The sequence below is a fragment of the Lepidochelys kempii genome, chromosome 14 (genome assembly GCF_965140265.1).
Source record: "Lepidochelys kempii isolate rLepKem1 chromosome 14, rLepKem1.hap2, whole genome shotgun sequence".
NCBI classification, from domain to species: Eukaryota; Metazoa; Chordata; order Testudines; family Cheloniidae; genus Lepidochelys; species Lepidochelys kempii.
The window spans coordinates 27,789,652-27,807,839 of NC_133269.1; the positions used below are offsets into that span (position 1 = coordinate 27,789,652).

The 18,188-nt window shown below is 50.1% G+C and overlaps 1 protein-coding gene and 1 long non-coding RNA gene across 7 annotated transcripts in view; one reads left to right on the forward strand and one right to left on the reverse strand.

Annotated features, from left to right (window-relative positions):
* Positions 1 to 648, reverse strand: part of LOC140897588 (butyrophilin subfamily 3 member A2-like) — a 23,848-nt gene extending 23,200 nt beyond the window's left edge. The window contains exon 1 of one of the 5 annotated variants that reach the window (XR_012154746.1): positions 322 to 648. The gene's annotated coding sequence lies outside the window, so the exon portion shown is untranslated. The other 4 variants (XR_012154751.1, XR_012154748.1, XR_012154745.1 and 1 more) reach the window with 4 other exon arrangements.
* LOC140897589 (uncharacterized) overlaps positions 1 to 6,024 on the forward strand; it is a 10,148-nt gene extending 4,124 nt beyond the window's left edge. For both annotated transcript variants that reach the window (XR_012154753.1, XR_012154752.1), the window contains exons 3-4: positions 2,024 to 2,119; positions 4,812 to 6,024. This is a non-coding gene — a long non-coding RNA (uncharacterized lncRNA). The remainder of the gene's footprint in view (positions 1 to 2,023; positions 2,120 to 4,811) is intronic.
* Positions 6,025 to 18,188: the final 12,164 nt, after the last annotated feature.

An 18,188-nucleotide genomic window follows, 5' to 3' on the forward strand; every position in this document is an offset into this window, starting at 1 on the left:
AGGAAAAGACATGTCACCCCGCTCGGTGGCATGGGGACGTCACAACCAGCGTCTCTGGAATATCAGGGCTGTTCACAGTCTGTTCCTCACACATCCCAGGCCTCCTGCCCAGGCTCTGGCTGTGCTGCAGGGATGCTGCAGGAACTTGCTCTGGAGGTGGCCACACGCTCTAGGTGGCAGGACCCATCTCCCCAGTGTCATCTGCCCCGTCGGGGTTACGATCCCCCCTCCAAGTCTGGCCTGCAAGGCCTCTTGGCTGGGGGCATCTCCCTGCACTGGGCCCGCTGCCCAGGGTCCCCCTTGCTCTCCCCAGCTGCTCACCACACCCAGCTCCGGACTCCTCCAGCCCCAGCTCCAGCTCCACCACTCTGCCTCAGCACGGCGGCTGCTGCTGCTGCTCTGCCTCCAGGTCCCTGGGCTGCTTCTCTGGACCCCCTGGCTCTGGTTGCTGCAGCTCTCCCCCCAGGACAAGTCTGCTCTGGGGGCTGCTTCTGTGACTCTGCTCCCAGCAGCGACCTGCTTCCTGCGCTGCTTTTCTGGCTCCTCTGGATCTGGCCCAGCTCTGCTCCCCAGCTCAGCTCAGCTCAGGCCCCTGCTTTCTCTTTAGCACAGCCCCACTCTGCCTGACCCAGGCAATTCCAGCTCACATGGAGGGCAGAACCCCCCTGGCCTCCTGACTCCCTGATTAGCCTGCCCACCCTGTCAATCAGGCTGACCTGGAGCATTGGCCTCTCCCCATTGTTCCTGGGGACTGTCAGTCTCAGGGTCCTGATTTCCCATCGACCCTTCCCCTTTCTTTTGGTACTGGGAGCTAACAACTAAAACACCCCCATTGAGTTTTAGTAAGGGGACAAAGCGAGCTGATGGAAAAACAGCTTCTGCCCTGGTGGTTTTATTGTCAGCTGAAAAACTGAAACTGTGCAAGTGAGGCTTTGCACTGGGGAGGGGGGAGTGCTCAAACATTTAAAGGGACAGCACACCACAAGAAGGGGCCAGATCCTTGGCCCAATGGTGACTGATTGGTAATGCCCATAAACATACATTCATCTCCCTTCTGAGGCCTCCCCTGCCCAGGTGAGCACTCGGTTCTGAAAGGCTGCAGCTTGGCTCAGTGTCCTCAAACTTCAGCTAAACGCCTCCGTTTCTGAGAAATCTTGGAGCAGAGCAGACAAGTGGGGAAGAGTCTCCCCCAGGATCAGTGTCTCAGCCAGACAATGCCTCAGAACGTGCCGCTCTGACGCTGCTGCCTCTGCCCAGGTTATTCTCCTGGCTTTGCTATTGAAATGTGCATTTCTTACAGGGCTGGACTGAGGCACCCCAGCCGCAACATGCTGACAAGGGGCCCTGTCGCGGCCCTGGCCCCATTAGCAGTAGTTGTGGAAGGGGCCACCCACACAAGGGCTGTCTGCTGCGGGTGGAGCCTGTGAACCTATTTAGACAAGCAGGAGGAGAGGCTGGGGGCTCCCTCCCCTTGGGAATCCCAGGGGCTGGGTGTCCTTTTTTCCCACAGGATCAACAGCAAGAATCCTCTCCCTCCCATTGAGAGAGAGAGATACTCGAAAAGGCTCAGGGAGCCCCCCCGCCCCCCATCTATTAGCCAAGGTGTCTATGATTGGATGGGGGAGCTGAGTCATATGACCTACCCCCTGCTGCCACACAAAGCCCCTCTTTTTGCGGAGGGGTTGGCTGTCCCCCAGAGCAGTGAGGCTTGGTGTCAATGTTCCATACACATAAATGGAGCCGTCCCCTCTCATGGCACTGGGCTCAGGCTCTCTACAGACTCAGGCAGGAATCGCTGTGTCTGTCACATTTGGGGCATGTTTTGAATATTTTCTTTGCAACCCAGAAGGTTTGAAACATTCTCTTTTTAATGAAAGCCAAAAGCCTGATTTTATCACATAACTCCAGTAGCTGGGGCCTAGACATGGGTTTGTAGTGCCCCTGTTTCATCTGGCCCTGCCTCCTGCAAATTCCACCCATCAGATGTGCAGATTAATGGCTATCACACATGGTGCCCCTGCAGGTGAAACTCCAGGAAGCCCTGGGCCCTCTGAGGCTGGAGCTGGAGGAGGCCCTGGAGCTGACATCTGAAGAGGAGGAGAAAACCACAGAGTGGCAGGTGGGTGTCTGGGTTTATCCTTCCCCGAGCCCTTCCCCCTGCAGTGTTCCCAGGGTGAGGGGCCAAAAAGCTATAGGCTGATATTACAATCTCCTCTGGCTGTTTGCTCCGAAATGGTGCCATGGTACCAGGAGCGGGAAATGTTTCTGGTGGGGATCACAGTGAAGCATACCAGGGGACAGTTCCTGTCCCATGGTCCATGGCACAGATTCACCCCCGGGCTCTCTGGGGGCAAGAAGGAGATGACATACTCTTACAATGGGTGTGCAGTGTTTGCATGTGAGTCCATTGCCCCATCATACCCACAAACCACGCTGAGTAACTGCAGACGCAGACAGCCCTCAGGAGTGCCAGATCCTCAGAGGTGCTCTCTGCACATCCACACCCAGGGCACCGGGCTCAGTGTGGGCAGATGTTGCCCTGGCCTTTAGGAGTTTGGCCCTAAGGGAGCAGAGCTCAGGGCAGCCCTGGGACTCACTCAGCTGAGCAGACAGAGACAGCCCTTCTTCTCTGCCATCCTCTGCAGCCATCATAGGGCCACTTGACTCATTAATCCTCAGCTGCTGCCTCCTACAATTATAACTACATGGCTGTGGGCAGCCAGCCGGCCTGCCAATATTCACAAAGCAGATACTGTAGTTGTAGAAGGTTGGCATTTGTGTAGAATATATATATTCTATTTGTTCACTCACCCCCACTTCTGGTATTCTCATTCTAGGCGGGGTGGGTGTGCCTATGCCAATGAGATCGGCCCCTGAAGTTCTCTTCCACAACTTGCCACACCTCACCACCAGATGTCAGGGTGGAGCTCATCCTGACACTGCTTACACACAAAAAGAAAAGGAGTACTAGTGGCACCTTAGAGTCTAACCAATTTATTTGAGCATAAGCTTTCGTGAGCTATAGCTCACTTCATCGGATGTATTCCGATGAAGTGAGCTGTAGCTCACGAAAGTTTATGCTCAAATAAATTGGTTAGTCTCTAAGGTGCCACTAGTACTCCTTTTCTTTTTCTGGTACTCATATTTAGTTTGTGATCTACTATGACCCCCAGATCCCTTTCTGCAGTACTCCTTCCTAGGCAGTCATTTCCCATTTTGTATGTATGCAACTGATTGTTCCTTCCTAAGTGGAGTAGTTTGTATTTTTCCTTATTGAATTTCACCCTGTTTACTTCAGACCATTTCTCCAGTTTGTCCAGATCATTTTGAATTATAATCCTATTCTCCAAAGCACTTGCAACCCCTCCCATCTTTGTATCATCCGCAAACTTTATAAGTGTGCTCTCTATGCCGTTATCTAAATCATTGATGAAGATATTGAACAGAACCAGACCCAGAACTGATCCCTGCGGGACCCCACTCATTATGCCCTTCCAGCATGACTGTGAACCAACAATAACTACTTTTTGGGAATTGTTTTTCAACCAGTTACACACCCAACTTATAGTAACTCCATCTAGGTTGTATTTCCCTAGTTTGTTTATGAGAAGGTCGTGCGAAACAGTTTCAAAACCCTAACTAAAGTCAAGATATACCACATCTACCGCTTCCCCCCATCCAAAGGCATGTTACTGTGTCAAAGAAAGCTATCCGGTTGGTTTAACATGATTTGTTCTTGACAAATCCATGCTGACTGTTACTTATCACCTAATTATCTTCTAGATGTTTGCAAATTGATTGTTTAATTATTTGCTCCATCATGCATCCCATGAAGTGAACTGTAGCTCACGAAACCTTATGCTCAAATAAATTTGTTAGTCTCTAAGATGCCACAAGTACTCCTTTTCTTTTTGCGGATACAGACTAACACGGCTGCTACTCTGAAAGCTAAATGGTCTGTAATTCCCCAGGTTGTCCTTATTCCCCTTTTCATAGATTGACACTATATTTGCCCTTTTCCAGTCTTCTGGAATCTCTTCTGTCTTCCATGACTTTTCAAAGATCACATCATAGTGGAGCTGAAACCAGGGACTTAGGCCTAAGCTCTTTTTGTGCAGTCACTGGGATCTGTGCTCCTCAGTCACTCAGACATAAGCAAAGATCCACCTCTGTCTGTGTAGTGCCTGGCACAACAGGGAACTAGCCTGAGTGGCCTCTAGACCCCACTGCAATGTCCTCCATGTCCCCCTGGCACCCACCCCTCTCTGCAACTCCCACAGCACCTGCCCCTCCAGGTCCCTTGCTACTGCCCCAAATTCCTACCTCCTGCCCCACCCCTGAGCACCTTCCCTCTGCCCCCTGGCACCTGTCTTTCCTCTTCCCTCACCACCACCACCCTTGTTCCTGCAGCCTGCCCTTCCCCCCTTGCCTCCCTGACATCTGTCCCCTTCCTCTGCCAGCCTTTATCCCTCTCTTCTCTGCAACCCCCACTACTCCCCTCCTATCCTTTCTGATTCCTTGATGCCTGACCCGTCCCTCCCACTACTCCATGGAGATCTCCCCCTTCCCTTCCCATCTGCTCCCCTTCCCTGGTGCTTGTTCCTCCCCTCTCCTATGTCCCTCACAAGCAACTGCCCCTCTTTCCATCTCCTCTCCTTCCCCTGCCCCCTTGGCCTTAGATGGGGCCCTGACTCTCCTTAAATGGCCAGCAACCTTGTGTCACAGCAATTAATGGGGACACAGGTTAATTTCCCTTTGATCCCAGTGACCAGCCCCTGCCTCCAGCACTGACTCTGTGACTCTCTCCCCAGTGGATGTGACTCTGGATCCAGACACGGCTCATCCCAGCCTCATCCTGTCTGAGGATCAGAAAACTGTGACATACGAAGACAAACAACAGGATCTGCCTGACAATATTAAGAGATTTGATACTTATCCCATTGTCCTGGGCTTTAACAAATTGACAGGAGGGAGGCATTACTGGGAGGTGGAGGTGGGAGACAAAACAAACTGGACTCTGGGGGTTTGTACAGAATCTGTGACAAGGAAGGGGAAGATTTACCTATCACCTGAGAATGGATTCTGGACAGTGTGTCTGAGATATAAGGAATATAAGGCCCTCACCTCCCATTTAACGCCACTGTCCATGAGCGTCAGGCCCAGCCGGGTAGGGATTTTCCTGGACTATGAGGCAGGAGAGGTCTCATTTTACAATGTGACTGACAAGTCCCATCTCTTCACTTTCACTGACACTTTCTCCGGAACGCTCCACCCTTATTTTTATACTTAGAGTTTACAAAGAGGGATTTAGAAACACATCTCCCTTGATAATCTGCCCAGTCCCAGCTCAGGCTGGAGGGAATCTCTGTTCCTGACAGTGACACCCATGGAGGAGCCTGTCCCCTCCCAGCGCTGACCAGCCCCCAGGTGTGTTCCTATAAGGATGGCCTGGGGAATCATCTGCCTGCCACCGCCTCCCCCGCAGTTCCCAGCACCAAGCCTGTGAGCTAGGGGAGAGGAGAGGGGCAGAGGGGGGATGTAGGCTGCTGGGTTGTGGGCATGCAGAGGCAGAGATGTGTGTAGACACAATGTCAGGGGTGGCTGCTGTTGCTGATGTAAGGGGGACTGTTGTCCCCTTACTGAAACTCAATGAGGATTTTTGGTTGGCCCTCCCAGTAACAAAGGAAAGGGGAATTGCAGATGAGAAACCAAAACCTTGGACTGACAGTCCCCAGGACCAATGGGGAGAGGCAAATGCTCCAGATCAGCCTGATTGACAAAGCAGGCAGGCCAATGAGGGAGTAAGGAGAGCGGGGTCCCATCCTCTGTCTGCCCATAGGGGCCGAGCTAGAGCCACAACAGCCAGAGCGAGAGAAGCAGGCCAGGGTTCAGCGCTGTGCTGGGAGCAGAGCCACGGCAGCCAGAGCCAGAGGAGCAGCCCAGAGAGCTGCGCCAGAGGCAGAACAGCAGCTGCGCTGAGGCAGAGTGAAGCTGGGGCTGGGGCTGAGGCAGAGCGAAGCTGGGGCTGGGGCTGGGGCTGGGGCAGAGTGAAGCTGGGGCTGGGGCTGGGACTGGGGCTGGAGCAGTCCGGAGAGCAGCTGGGGAGAGCGAGGAGGACCCTGGGCAGCGGGCCCAGTGCAGTAAGACCCCACCAGCCAAAAGGCATTGCAGGCCAGAGTTGGCAGCAAACCATCACCCTGATGTGGGGGCCGATGCTGGGGAGATGGGTCCTGCCACCTTCTCCCCAGCACCGGTCACCGCCAGAGCAAGTGTCCGACCCGCAGCATCCCTGCAGCACAGCCAGGGCCTGGGCAGGAGGCCTGGGACGTGTGAGGAACAGACTGTGAACTGCCCGTAAATTCCAGAGACGCTGGTTGTGACGTCCCCGTGCCACAGAGTGGGGTTACTTGTTTCCTTTAAGCTTTTCCATTTTTTCCTTATGTGACGTTATTGACATAAACTATGACCACATAGATCATTGTTGCAACCACTATTATATATTTGCAGCAAATATTGTACAAAGGTTGTTGTGTGAGATGTCTATGAAAAGGTTATGATTTTCTGGTTATGGTTATGCTGTCTGTATGTGTGTAGCATTTTTGTAGTTGAAGTTATGAATATTGGCTATGTACTTGTATCTCAGTGTGTTTTGATTCTAAGTAGCCTTAGTGAAGCTTTTGGTCAGCTTCTTGAGAAAGGACTGTTCTCAGTAAGTGCCCAATCAAGAAACAGGTAACTGACAATGACTCTGGGAGATGCCAGTCCACATCTGAGCTTTCCTGGGAACGTTCAAACTAACACCTAAACAATGGCGTTGGCCTGCAAACTGAGTCATGCATGGTGGACATGTGACTTGCCCATGTGACTCCAGACTCCATCTTGCTGCTGTCATTTTCCGCAGTAAGAACAAAAGGGGTCCTTCCACAGACAGAGAATATAAAAGGCCCTGAAAACCCTTCCATTTTATCTTCAGTCCTGCTTCTGACCTCTGGAGGAACTTTGCTACACTGAAGCTCTGAACAAAGAACTGTATGACCCATCCCAGATATGGATGTACTCAGAGACTCAATTTAAACTTGCAGTTTATTCCATCACTGCTACAAGCCTGAACCAGGAGCTTTGCCATTACTGTATGTAACTGATTCCATTTAACCAATTTTAGCTCTCATATATATTTCTTTCTTTTATGAATAAACCTTTAGATTTTAGATTCTAAAGGATTGGCAACAGCATGATTTGTGGGTAAGATCTAACTTGTATATTGACCTGGGTCTGGGGCTTGGCCCTTTGGGATCAAGAGAACCTTTTTTCTTTTATTGGGGTATTGGTTTTCATAACCATTCATCCCCATAATGAGTGGCACTGGTGGTGATACTGGGAAACTGGAGTGTCTAAGGGAATTGCTTGTATGACTTATGGTTAGCCAGTGGGGTGAAACCAAAGTCCTCTTTGTCTGGCTGGTTTGGTGTGCCTTAGAAGTGGAGAAACCCCAACCTTGGGCTGTAATTCCCCTGCTTGAAGCAATTTGTCCTGAATTGATAATCTCAGAAGTGTCACACCAAAGGCAGCATCTTTACACCTTATATTTTTTAATTTGTTGCTGTTCAGTAAATTGTATTTGCTATGAAATGTATATAATGATCAGTGGGTCAGGGAAGTGTCCAGAGTGGAGAGAATACCTCAGAGTGGGGACACTCTAGCCTTTGTCCTAAGTGACAATGACAAGATTGTGGGTCAAGCCCCCCAGGAATCCTTGACCCAGTGATGTTGGGGGTTATGAGGACTCTGCCACACAGGAGAGTGGAAGGGGAGCCCTTGAGGTTAGGCAGGCTTCTGTGTAAAGGGACTAGGAGTGAGGACTCAGATCCTTTCTCAAGTCAATTCCATTGGGGTAGTGTATAAGCCAGGAAAGTTCCCCACAATAGCGGGACCATTCCCCCGCTTACACTAGGGTGGAGTGGGATGGGAGGCTGCAGCAGTAGGAAGTGAAGAGCCCAGATCACAAGAGGAAGACTTGGGGGAGGGGTATATAATGGAGGGGGGGAAGGCCACAAGTAGGAAGAGCCCCTTGCAGAAATGAAAGAGAAGAGACCCCAGTATATGGAGGTGGAGCTCTGAGAAGTGGATGGGGAGATCCCAGGGAAGGGTTGAGTGGGCAGAAGGGAGGGATCCAGGAACAGAGAAAGCTGAAGTCAGGGAAGGGAGGAATGGTGTTAGGAGAGGTGTGAACAGGGGTAGGCAATGTGTCCATTCACAGACCCAAGTGTCCATGGTAAAAATTTTGAGGTCCGTGATAATTTTTCAAAAAAACGTTGAATGACTGAATGACATAACCCCCCCTCCCCCAGTGTCCATCACTAAGTTCAGTAATTTTGCAAAGAGTCCATCGCATAACATGGTGGTGCCGATCCCTGGGTGTGGGTGCCCCCTGCACTCTCTGTTTTTGGGGGAGCCACTAAGCACATGTGGCTCTCAGAATCCTCAGTACAGACAGAACTGATCAAGGTCCCATCTGTGCCCTTAGCTGCACTGCCTCACAGGGCATCTGTGGGACCCTGCAAGACTTGGGGGGAAGGGGAACGTTTATCAGAACTTTATTCTACTGCAAACCATGCCACGGTGTTAGCTGTGCTGGGGCGGTTCTGTTCAGTAACTGGATACCTGGGCAGGCAGTTTGATTTTGTATACAGGCCCACAGTGGGAGAGTGGGGGTGAGTGTGGAGTTGGATGGAAAATAGATCCTGGGAGTGATGGTGAAAAAGTAGCACTCATTGAACGTCTTCAGGGAACCCGGGAACTTGGGTTCACTGATTGTTACACCAACTGGCCCAGAAAGCCTGCTGCTGTGTACCCCGAGGAGCCGGAAGAGGCCTGAAGGCCACAGGTACCAACCCCCGGGGAGGCAGGAAGTAGCCCAGGGGCAGCCCCAGGGGCTGTGGCTCAGTCGGCGTGTTGCGGCTGGATCCCCACCGACGCAGGGGCAGCCGATCCTGCCCCTGCCAGGGCCCTGGGGTGGGACATGGTGGAGTAGGGTGGGGCCGCGTCCCCCTGCCACCCCACCCTGGGTGGCTAACTCCCTACACTTTTCTGAGAAGCTCCTGCTCTGGAGAAGGAGCTTCCTTTACCAGTCACCTTTGCAGACTGTTTGTTCGCTGGCCGCCTGAGACTCCTCAAACCCAGGCCCCAGCCCACCTGCAGACTGTTTGTTTGCTGGCTGCCTGAGCCCCACCCAGGCTAAAGCCAGCCCTGAGATTGTTTGTTGCTGGCTGCCTGAGCCTCCTCAAGCCCGGGGACCAGTTCAGTTATAGACCCTGTTTAAGGGCTGGCAGCTTGAGCCTCCCAAGCCCAGGCTAAAGCTGGCCTGTGACTGTTGGTCGCTCAGCCCTATTGTGGGCTCTTGACTGTCCTGCGGACTCTGGTCCTGGCCAGATGGGACTGGACTGAGTGGCCTCCCTCACCATGGGAGAGCGAGGGACCATTACAGTGTGCCATCTATCGCCCTGCTGCTGTTAGGGAACCCCAATGCCACAAAGCCATCCACTATTTCATGCGCATTGCCAAGAGTCAGAGTCCTTCATAGCAGGATGCGATTAATGGCCCTGCAAACTTGCATTCATGTGGCCCCAGTGGTGGACTTCCCAGCTCCCAACTAATTCATGCCCAACCAGTAACAGTCTGGAGTCTCCATCTTCCACAGAGTGATCACCATGTGCTTCTCCACCCAGAGGGCAACTTTCATTTTGGTGTCCTTGTGCTTCAGTGCTGGGGCAAGCTCTGCACACAGTTCCATGAAGATGACTTTCCACACAAGGGCGGCAGGGATCATAGGCCAGGAGAGGCTAAGCCTCCCAAAACTGCTGATCCACCACACGTGAACAGCGACACCTGGGCCATGGCCACGCCTGCACTCCGCCCTGAGGTCCCACTCTTCCCTCTGAGGCCTGCCCTCACTCCACCCCTTCCTGGCTCTGCTCTGCCCATTCCCCTGAGGTCCCCACCACATACTGCTCACTGAGTAGGAGGAGAGGAGTGAATGGTGACAGCAAGCAGTGGGAAAAGGGTTTCAGTGGGGAGGTGGCTGAACAGCTCCACCCATTCCCCCTAGGCCTCCTCTGCCCTCTGCTTGCTCCTCTCCTCCTCAGCAGACAAGAGGAGTGATGGTGAGGGGCAGGCAAGGGGGCCAAGTGGTAGCAAGCCATGGGGTGGAGCATGGGCAAGGTGTGGAGAGGGGCAGGGTGTGGGGCAGAGTGGGGGTGGGGCAGGGCAGAGCTTGGGCAGGGCCACCAGAGGAAGGGGCGGGACAGGGGGATAGATTCCCCTAGGGGAAGCTTCACCAACTGGCCATATTTCCACATCCAAAAGTTGTGCAGCCACTGCCTATCATCCCAAACCTACATAATATGATCCCACCACTCAGTGCTTGTTTCCCGAGCCCAGAAGCGACGATCCACCATATGCAGCTGCTCCATGAATGCTAAAAGTAATCTTGTGTTGTTCCTTTCCATGGCACATAGCAGGTCAGGGAACTCTGATTCCTGTCCAGATTGGGAGTCCATGATATGCTACATGACCATCCATGATGTGTTTATAACAGTGACCACAACGGTAGAGAGCAGTGCAGGATCCATCCTTTCAGAGAGAGATGGCGGGCACACAGTAAACAGGGACCATTGAAAAATGCCATGAAACACAGTTGGAAGCCCATGGAATGATAGGGTGGGAAAAACTGCATCATGGGACGTTGAGCCTGCACTCATGACACACTGCGATCCACTCTGTGTTCCCACAACTCCTAGCTGCAGAAGGTGCTGAGTAGCACAGTGGGATAGCCACGCACAGTGCACTGCTCTTACTGTTGAGCACTAAGTGTGGACGCGCTCTGCCGACGGAAGAAGCATTCTGTGAACATGCACAAGTGATGTAATTATACTGGTTTTTGATTGTTGGCATGACTTCAGTCAACAGCATTGTACCCAGTTGAACTAAATATATCTGCAGTAGCATGTCTAGTCATTGCTCCTTTCCCACCACAGTTGAGTTTCCACTCCTGGTCCCAGGTGGTTGCTCCCCAGACACTATCAGGTCTCCTCAGTCTGTTCCCAGATCACCATCTTGCAGCTGGAACAGACAAGTGTCCTGAGAGCCTAGTGGATTGGACGTATCTGTTTATCCCACACACTGTGCAGTGCAGGAGCCTTCTAACCAGCTCCCCTCATGCACGCTGCCCACAGCCATTGGACTTCAACCCTGACCTGGGGAAAATCTCTCTCTAAAGCTGAGATGAAAGTTCTGATTCCACTAGCCATTGAGTCATTGGCCTCTGCTGCTGAGACCGATGACAAAGGGAACCAGTCAGTGCAGGTCCTGCTAGTTATATCTGTGTATGATGGTGACACCTGCCCCACTAGGGACCAGGCTGAGATTCCAGCACCTTCCACAGTGGCCTGTGACCTGCCACCAGATGAACTTTCAGCCACTGAGAGGGGTTTAGCATTTGATCCTTTGTGTTCCTTTGTCACTATTGTCAGTTCCTGACCTACTGGCTGATTGCTCAGCTCTGTACTGCAATGCCATCTCATTCCATTTTCTTAGGGTCAGAGACAGTTTTTCCTCACTGCTGGTTGATGAGGTGTCCTTTGTTTCCTTATAGCTGGAGGCAGTCTTTTTTTCTTGTACTCCAAGAAGAGGAAGATAGGTGGGGCAGCTGCGGAGAGGAAAGAGCAGGAGAATGGAAGATTTGAAATAATAAGGGAAGGGGATACAGTAGAAAGAAAGAAGCAAGGCAAAGGGTGAAGGTGAAATCAAGTGAGAGGAAAGAAAAGGAATAGCTGGAAGGAGAAAAGAAAAGGCAGAAACCTTCAGGTTAGAAACTTTACAGTTTTTATATACTCCCATCCTGTGACTGCACAAAGTCCAGGCTGCACCATCCTGGATCATTGGCTCCCAGGGTATGTCTCTTTAAATCTGCTCCTGCACAATACCAGAGGGACCAGGTTCTCAGGACAGCTGTCTGGGGATTCCAGCTGAGTAACAACAAGCCTGTGGCAGGAGGGGACCTGCCTAATTGCTGCTCCATTACTGGCTCTGGAGAGTGAAATTCTTTCCACTCTGCAGAGAGATCCCAGGGTATTTCTAAGCACAGCCAAAAATCTCCAAGTGGAAGCTGCTTCCAAGGATCTGGTGTCTACAGACTGTGAGCACCATTTGAGCTGAGCCTGAATCACCAAGTCCTGGGGAGAGGAATCAGAACGAGACTTCTCCCATCCTCATTGCAATGACACTGCTGGGCAAAGGAACTTCTGGCCAAACCAGCACCAGGAGCTGGCACAGTGTGGCATCTGAGCCATGCCCTTTATCTGACCATGCCCCTGCTACCAGCTACAGGCGGGGCCTGGAGTAATAGGAGCCCTGAGGGAAGAACTCATGTTTACAAAAGCAAGAAGAGCCAGAAGGGAGAGTGTGTGAGTCAAGGGCGAGATTTCAAACTGCTCTGTGAGAAGAATCAGATCCCAACTGTGAGATTTGTGACAGATCCAAGCAGCACAGAGCTCACACTACAGTTCCCATAGAGGAGGCTGCCCAGAGTAATGTGGTAGGAAAGCATTGTCCAGTGTAACATTTCCTAGCTGTTGTCGATTTCTCTGTAAGATCCCAGCACCTCTGACCTTCTTGCTCCTCTGTCGGACTTCATCTTTCTAAGCTGTCTACCCATAACCATTAAATAAATAAAGTATTTGTTGGCCTTTCTCTGTATGCACTGCACAGCCCAGAGTGAGAGCAGGGCACCACTGGGTGACACAGGAATCCTGATCTGTTGCAGGAACACCATTACGGTGTGCCCCTGAGAGTTAAACTGTAACCCAGGAGCCTCAAACCTTTTGGGTGGGGTCTGGGAAAGGGCGCGTTTAAGCATGAGGCAGGCTGAGGTGTCAGCACTGCACCCAGAGAGTCTAGGCAGTCAGACACTGGGTCCCCATTCTCAAGAGGAGGTATTAGACAATAGGTCTTCACCCCAAGAGTGTGCTAGGAGATTAGAGTACAGGCTGGACTCTGTTCAGGCTCTGTAACCGTGAAATACCCCACGAGCCAGAGCAGCAGATTCCCCTCCCAGCTGTCCTATGGGGTGGCTCACTGTCATCTGTGCCACCCGCACACCAAGCAGAAAGGCAAGCTGAGAGTGCCAATATGCACAGCATGCAAATCACCTGAGCAGAGGAATGAACTCCTTGTCCCTGAGCTCAAAGAACACTGCCTATTCCCTCAAATCAGTACATGGTGCCATGGGTGTTCTTGACAAAGGAGTTTCTGAGGAAACATTTGCTCACATAGATACTAAAACTTTGGCAGCTCACTACGTTCTGAGATATTCCTAAACTGGTCTTTCATGCCATTGAAAAGCTGATCTCAGGGGCAGTCCAATGGGACACATTTTTGGACGGTCAGAAATCTAGATTTGTTTCAGGTAATCACAGGGTTAGGAGGGACTAAAAGGGTCATCCACGCTAACTCCCTGCCAAGATTCAGGAGCTGTTGTGTCTAAACCATCCAAGACAGACGGCTATCCAGCCTCCTTTTGAAAACCTCCAGTGAAGGAGCTTCCACAACTTTCCTAGACACTGTTCCATTGTCATAGAGTCATAGAGTCATAGATACTAAGGTCAGAAGGGACCATTCTGATCATCTAGTCTGACCTCCTGCACAATGCAGGCCACAGAATTTCACCCACCACTCCTACAAAAAAAACCCTCACACCTATATCTGTGCTATTGAAGTCCTCAAATCATAGTTTAAAGACTTCAAGGAGCAGAGAATCCTCCAGCAAGTGACCCGTGCCCCATGCTACAGAGGAAGGCGAAAAACCTCCAGGGCCTCTTCCAATCTGCCCTGGAGGAAAATTCCTTCCCGATCCCAAATATGGCGATCAGCTAAACCCTGAGCATATGGGCAAGATTCACCTGCCAGATACTACAGAAAATTCTTTCCTACGTAACTCAGATCCCACCCCAGATAACATCCCATCACAGGCCATTAGGCCTATTTACCATGAATATTTAAAGATCAATTAATTATCAAAACCATGTTATCCCATCATACCGTCTCCTCCATAAACTTACCGAGTTTAATCCTACTGTTCTTACAGTTAGCAAGTTTTTCCTGAGCTTTAATTTAAATCTGCTATTCCTAATTCTAAAACAAAGTGTTATAAAAATCTGAAAATGATAAAAGCAGAGTATTTGGGGGTATGTTTTGGGAACCCCTTGACCAAATAACTCCAAAATAGCCTCACAAGCTCTATTTCAGACTCTTTTAAAGAGTACCATGTTTAGAAGGAAGATATATATCCACATGGGTTTCAATGCACTTCCAAGTTCATAAGCAGGTCATTTTATGGAGGGTGGCAGCTCTACAGCCCCTTGATTAAACCAGTCAACTTGCCCCCCCATAGAGTGTACCCCACCTTACTCTTAACTTGTCTTTTGGTCAGTGGCGAATCAAATCCTCTGCACCTCCTCGCTCCCTCAAAAGAGTGGAAAACACCAAGCAGAAAAAAGCTTTATATTTATTAAAAAGGTTCAGTTAACAAAAAAATGAGGGCTTCAATCACTTAGGGAGTGATTATGTAAGGTCAGAACAGAGAAAAAGTGCAACATTTGCAGAAATCACTTTTCCAAGGCATTAAAATGGCTCCACTTTTCATGAACCAGTGAATTAAATAGATGGATTACATAATGAATGACACCATCACGTTCAGTAGCATCTCCCAGTCCCTCTGTCACCCTGGCTCATGTCTCTCCTTGTCACTTTCTTTCACTTTCATTCTCCCACTCTCTGAGCTCCTATCTGACAGTCTCTGACCCCTACAGTCAGCTACACTCCTCAAGGATCACACAGGCCAGTGACAAACAGGTTGCACAATTCTTGGAGCAATGCGGTTGGTTTCTCCATTTCAGTAGCATCTTGGTCTTTATACTTTAACAATTCAGAGGCCCCATCAAGCCTTATGGTCATACAAACTGATTGTATGGTAGAAGGCTTTCAGGAAGACAAGCGTTCTCCAGGGTCATAGAAATTAGGGTGTCTGAGGCTAGAGAAGTTGATTTCAGGGTCTTTAGAAGGGATGTTTTCCCCAAGTGTCAGGGACACAGTCTGAGCTGTGATTGTTCACTCTGAACCCAAAGCCAGGGGTGCATTCTCTCCCCCCTGAAGGAAGCCGGTGGGAAAGTGAAGATTGGGGCATCATTATCAGCATTCAGAAATGTCACCAGCCCCTGTTCATAGTCCAGACAAACCCGGATCCTCCTGGGGACCCAGCTCAGGGGCAGAGGAATTTTAGGGGAGGTGAGAGCCTGGAACTCACCCCACTACTGCTCCATAGCCCGATCCCCCACTCAGGGTTAAAGCAGAACAATCCCTTCCTCCTCACAGACTCTCTGGCAACCCCCACAGCCCAGATTATTTCACCTCCCACCTCCACCTCCCAGTAGTATCTCCCAGATGTGAATCCCTCACAGCCCAGCACGCAGGGTATCAAATCTTTGATCCAGGGTATCAAATCTCTTGGGATTTTTGGGCAGTCTGTGCCATTTGTCTCCCCGTCTGACACTTTTCTGACCCTCAGAGAGGAGGAGTTGGGGGTGAGCCGTGTCTGGATCCAGAGTCACATTCACTGAGGAGAGAGGGAAGCAGAGTATTAGAGCCAGAGATCAGCCCTGAGGTGAGTGGCCTGTCCACTCATTCCTATGAATTTAATATATATAATGCGTATGAATATCTATGAAAATCCCAGGGTCAGAGTTAAGGGTGTTTGGATGATAGTGAGAATGTTTCCGTTCATTGCTGTGGGCATGAACTCAGCGTTAAGGTTGGGGTTGGATTGTTTGTCCGACTTCAACTTGGGCACGTCTTAGTAATGTTTTTATTTTTAGGACTGGTTGTGTCATGGTCAGCATTGGCTTAGCTACAAGTTCAAGAAAACATTTTCATGGGAATTTTCTCGTAACTGAAAAATAATCTCCACCTTGAAATCTCACCCTGTCTGTGTGATCCTAGAGTATTCTCTTTTTTTTCCTCCAGTTCAACTGGCAGAGTGTCTACAGGGAGAAAAGATAAAATCAGTGAGATTTTATGTTGTGATATTTATAACAACATCCCCACTCTTAATTCACATGACTGTGTTTTAATTGTGGCAGAGAAACAGACAGAGAGGGACAGAGACACACACAGGTCTTTAATACAAACGAGTCTGAAACCTTCCATTTTCTCTTTCATTCAGGCATCTCACAGCAATGGAATCAATATCCATTAAGTCTCTCAACCATCCTAGGAGGTACAATCTCTAAGAGTTGTTTACTGTTCTCTCATCCTCCCTCTCCAACCCTTGGTTGATTTGTCTCATTCTCCTATTGCCTTTTGTCATGACCTAGACCCAGATCCTGTAAGGACTTTAGCGTGACTATAATTTTATCTACTTTGGGCCCTTTGCCATTAATAGAATGTTAAGGGTTTGCAGGATCAGGGCCCTGAGCTGTAAGCTCTTTGGGTCTGTTTGCTCAGCATCTGTACAGAGCTCAGAACAATGTGGTCCTTGTTGTCCATTGACTGAAATACAAACAACAACAAAAACATTGTATAGATTTGGAAATTAAGGCTGGAAGAGGTTTGGCTCAATGGGCCAGATTCATGCCTGCACTGGCAAAGGGATAGAAGGGGACAGTTTTTGATCTCCCTATTCGTAGTATCATCGAATCATAGAATATCAGGGTTGGAAGGGACCTCAGGAGGTCATCTAGTCCAACCCTCTGCCCAGAGCAGGACCAATCCCCAACTAAATCATCCCAGCCAGGGCTTTGTCAAGCCTGACCTTAAAAACCTCTAAGGAAGGAGATTCTACCACCTCCCTAGGTAACGCATTCCAGTGTTTCACCACCCTCCTAGTGAAAAAGTTTTTCCTAATATCCAACATAAACCTCCCCCACTGCAACTTGAGACCATTACTCCTCGTTCTGTCATCTGCTACCACTGAGAACAGTCTAGAGCCATCCTCTTTGGATCCACCTCTCAGGTAGTTGTAGGCTGCTATCAAATCCCCCCTCATTCTTCTCTTCCGCAAACTAAACAATCCCAGTTCCCTCAGCCTCTCCTCATAAGTCATGTGTTCCAGTCCCCTAATCATTTTTCTTGCCCTCCGCTGGATGTTTTCCAATTTTTCCACATCCTTCTTGTAGTGTGGGGCCCAAAACTGGACACAGTACTCCAGATGAGGCCTCACCAATGTCAAATAGAGGGGAACAATTACGTCCCTTGATCTGCTGGCAATGCCCCTATTCAACGGTTACAGAGGCCAGTACAAGCCTAGCACATGATAGAGAAGTCCTGAGGTCCTGGCACAGTTGCACCCTTGTGCCACTGGCCTCCTGTGATATTTCCCAGGTGTACCCAGGGTTGTGAGCACTTCACTGCCGTGTGCCTTACCATGAGAAGCCATATCTGCGCCTACCTTGGGCCAGCTCCCAACTCCATTGGCCATAGGCAACACAAGCACTGCCCTCTAGGCCCCGTAGGCCCTGCAGTCTCACTTCACGTTACTGATTGGCTCATTCCAACCCTCAAACCCTGCAAGCATCTCCCTGGAGCGTCCGTCCCCTGGTTCACCGGACACTCGTAGTGTTCACGGATTCGCTGCTTCTAAAGAAACAGTGCACACCAGTTTAGCCGTTACACTTCAGGTCACTGTGCTGCTTGACACAAGGCACTTAGCTATTTTTGTATTGAAAACAAGCACCGTATACTTTTATTTAACAAAGAATCAAGATTCAAGTCATAGCAAGTAGTATTGGAAACAAATGGTTACATTTAAAATAGGGCTGTCAAATGACTAAAAAGCATTAATCGTGATTAATCACGAGATTTTAAAAAGTTGTGATTAATCGCAGTTTTAATTGCACTGTTAAACAATAACAGAATACCATTTATTTAAATAGTTTTGCTCTTTGGGGGAAGAGTGTGTGTGTGTGTGTGTGTGTGTGTGCGTGCGTGCGCGCTGGGGAAGCGTTGTCTCTTTAAGCAGAGCACTCAGAAGCCTGAGCACTTTTTCAGCCAACAGCAGCTCCTGTCGACCGCACTCATTCCTGAGCTGGCAGCAGCAGCAGACAGGCTCCCCCTGTTCCCTGACCCCAGCTCAGCAGTAA